This window comes from Geospiza fortis, unplaced genomic scaffold (genome assembly GCF_000277835.1).
Source record: "Geospiza fortis unplaced genomic scaffold, GeoFor_1.0 scaffold244, whole genome shotgun sequence".
Classification (NCBI taxonomy): Eukaryota; Metazoa; Chordata; class Aves; order Passeriformes; family Thraupidae; genus Geospiza; species Geospiza fortis.
The window spans coordinates 1,232,471-1,236,260 of record NW_005054370.1 but is presented as its reverse complement, the minus strand read 5'-3'; positions in this window follow the sequence as shown (position 1 = coordinate 1,236,260).

Below are 3,790 nucleotides of genomic sequence, written 5' to 3'. Positions count from 1 at the left end.
TCCCTGGTCAGGAAAGCAATTCCTCCAGCAGGACTGTTGACTGTGTCCTGTCTCACTGTTTGGCATGTTATCCAAGGCAGTTTGTGGGTTCAGCCCCTTTAGCTGGCACTAAAGGATCCATGTAGCCATGATATTTTCTGAAAAATCCTTTCCTTAGGATTTTTTTCTCCTGAGAAGCTGAGAGGCCTCAGGAACAAAATGTAAACAATGGTTATCTGCTGCTGTGGAATGCAACAGGTGCATCTGTGATTGGTCTCAGGTGGTTGTTTCTAATTAATGGCCAATCACAGCCCAGCTGGCTCAGACTCTCTGTCCGAGCCACAAGCCTTTGTTATCATTCCTTCTTTTTCTATTCTTAGCTAGCCTTCTGATGAAATCCTTTCTTCTATTTTTTTAGTATAGTTTTAATACAATATATATAATAAAATAATAAATCAGCCTTCTGAAACATGGAGTCAGATCCTCGTCTCTTCCCTCATCCTAAGATCCCTGTGAACACTGTCACAGATCCAGAAGGGAGACAGATGTGGACAGATGTGGATATCCTGACCATGGGGAGGCTTGTGAGACCATTCTGAATGTGAGACCACTCATCAGTCACTGCACTTAGAGAAACCTTGGTGGTTTCCAGCTCTGGTGCCCAAAATTTCCTAATGTGGCTGTATTTTCTGCTTGGGTTTGAGGTTTTTTTTCCCTGGGTGAGTGCTCTGGTGTTTCACACTGCCTGAATCCACTCTGCAGCCCTGCTCAGTGGGGTTTTTCACTGCTCAGGTCTCTTTTTCCTTTACCTGCTCTGCAGCCTTTATGAAATGTGTAGTTAAAATCACTGAGATCTGACTCTTTCCATCACATCCCAGTGGAGCAAAGCCCTGAGCTGAGCAGGGAATAGGGAAGGCTTGACAGCCGCTCTGAGCTGAGCACATGGAGTGCAACCACCTAAGCCATGCTTCTTTAGGCCCCAGACTAAAAATAACCCAGAAAAGCTGTAGAAATAGGAGCTCTGGTATTTTTTAGGGTGAAATAAGTGTGAAGTCCTGATGTGAATCCTTGCTCTTGCTTTCCTGATGTGCTGACATTCCCCACCAGCCCTCAGCTCTCCCAGCCATGACCACGCTGCTTTGCCAGCTGCTGGCACCAGCCAAGGAAATTCCAATGTCTGTGGCAAACTCCAGCTCAAGGAACAGCTTGTTTTCCACTGCTCAGAGCCTGCAGCTTTAAATGTGGCCCCAAGTTTGGAAACAGAGCCCTTGTTTCTCATGGAAAGCCTCGTCCATCTTCACAAATTCCACTGCATCCAGGCTGTGTCACAGCGTGGTGCTTCCTCCAACCTGCCCAGGTGCAAAATGAAAATGAGAAAAGGAGCATTGTGAGAGGAAGGCAGCATCACTGGGCTTTTCCTGTGCTTTTTTCATGTCCTAGGCAGGGAGATGGAAATATTCCCAAGATTTTGACCTGCCCCAACCCTTAGAAACATGAGGCTGGTTACAAAAGCAGCGACTCAGTCTGCCCAGATGAATTCTCCACTGCAAGAGAGAAGAGCAAAATCCCAGCTCCCTGCCCAGAGTGGCACTCTGGGACAGCTCTGGGAGTCTGCTGACAGCCACCAGCCCCACCTGGGCTGCAGGAGAGGGAAGGAGACCTGCTGGAGGCATTCTGTGCATCATGCCCTGATAAACAAGGGGGAAATGATAAATAGGGAAAGACTTGCAGAGTTTCCCTCCTGTACCAAAGCCCTCACTGCCTCTGCTCTGCTGTCACAGCCCAGGCAGCAGGAAAAGAAGCAGCAGGAGTGGGAATGACACAGCCTGAGCGCGGTGCTGTGCTCCGGGCACCCCCTGGCACCCCCTGGCACTCAGGAGGTGGCAGAAGGGCTCTGCAGCCCCAGCCACCCCTGCAGGACAGCCCGGGGCTTCTGGCAGCAGCAGGAGCCACAGCTGCATCCACCCAGCACAGAGATGCTAATTGGGTATAAGAGAAGGGAGGAGGGAGACAAGTGAAGAAAGGAAGGGGGGCGGGAAAAAATCCTGAAGCCCCAAATCAGTGGGAAAACACTAAAATCCAACGCGGGCAGGATGAAACCAGCCCAGTACAACGTTGTCCGGTTAAACTCGCAGCCCTGTATTATTCCCAGCTCGCATTAAGTAGCTGTGTAGTGTTAGTGCTGTGCTTGAAAGATAACTTCACCCTTGACCCCTTAAGCTCCCAGACACTCCTAAAAGTACCAGCGTGTTATTACCAACAGAAGAGCAGTGTTAATGCTGAAATGCTCTATCCCCTTCTCCTCCCTCCTTGTCACCGCTGGATTTTAAAGCACAACGTTATTAAAAAAGAGAATATGTGCTGGGGATGCTCCATCCCCTTGCAGCAGCAATCCCTGCGTGTGCAGAGATCCCATTGGGTTTGCACAGTGAGGGCTGAGGGGAGGCTTTTGCCAGCCTCCTCTGGGCAATTCTTTTCCAAGGTTTCTGCTGTTCCCTCCCCAGGGCAGCACAGGATGCTGGCCTGTCCCTCGGGGGGTGAGGGACAGAAGATCAGGTCACTTTCATACTCTTGAAAACATCCAAAAAATGCCCAAAATCCACAGTGCTCTAAAGCTGCTGAGGCACAGCTGGGATGAGGTGCTGGTGCTGACCCTGCATAGACTGGGCCTGCGTGGGCTCCATCCCGGCATTTCCCAAATGAAAAATCTAATTTTTCAGATTTCCCAAATGAAAAATAAAGAGAAACCTCTCCTCTCCCTTCCCTTTCCATCCTCTCTCCTTCATCATCATCAGCTGCCTCAGTTCTTCCTCCCAGGCTCTGTGTTTTATGTTTGTGTTGCCTTCCTCAGACTGTAAAGTCTTTGAGGGCAGGAGCAGGCTGTAATCTGTGTTTGTCAAGTGCCATGTAAACGGCGGGCTAAATGTGTTTGTTTTCAGCCGCTTATTTGTTTTTCGAAGGGGTAGTTACAGGAGAGTACACAGCGGAATAAGTAATTGGTGCAGAGCTGGGAGAGGATGGCAGCAGTGCTGAGTCCCTGTGGAGAGAGGCAGATGGCACCAGGGTGGTTTCGTTCCTCCTTTCTTTCCCTGACTCTCCCTGAGTTTTGGAACCCAGGACATTGCTCTGGCTGCCCTGGAGGACTCGAGACCCTGGCAGAGGGCTCAGAGACCTTGGCACGGGGTCAAAAACACCTGTGCCTTTGATTTTAACCCATGGAAACAATGACCAACTTTGTGTGAGGAGTTACAAGGCACAAGGGTTTGAATAGAATTGTGAAAAACGCCAATCACTTGTTTTTAAAATTTTAAAAGTTTCATAGTAATAAAATGGTTATAAAAATAGTAATACAATTAGAGTAATAATAATTTGGACAAATTGAATTAGGGCAATATGAGACAATAGAAACAAAGAGTTATGGATGTCTGGGTACCTTTTTCTGGGCAAAATAAGCCCGAAAAAGGACCCACGTTAACAGAGGATTAACCCTTAAAAGCAACAGCCTGTTGCATATTCATGCACTTCATATATGATGCATAAATTCCATTCAAACACAGGATTCTGTCTGGTCATCGTCAACTTCTTCCTCTGAATCCTGACAGCGCCTTCGAGGTGGGAAGAAGTTCGTTTCTTCTGATAAGAGGGCAACAAATTCTTTTTCTCCAAAAGATTTAGGTGTCCTGTGGCTGCTATTTCACTGCAAGTCCTTTCTTTTAAAAAAAAGTATCTTACATAGCATAGTTTCTATTTTAATATTTTTAATAACTCAAAACTATATTTAACACACTACTTAAGAGAATTAATACAGCAT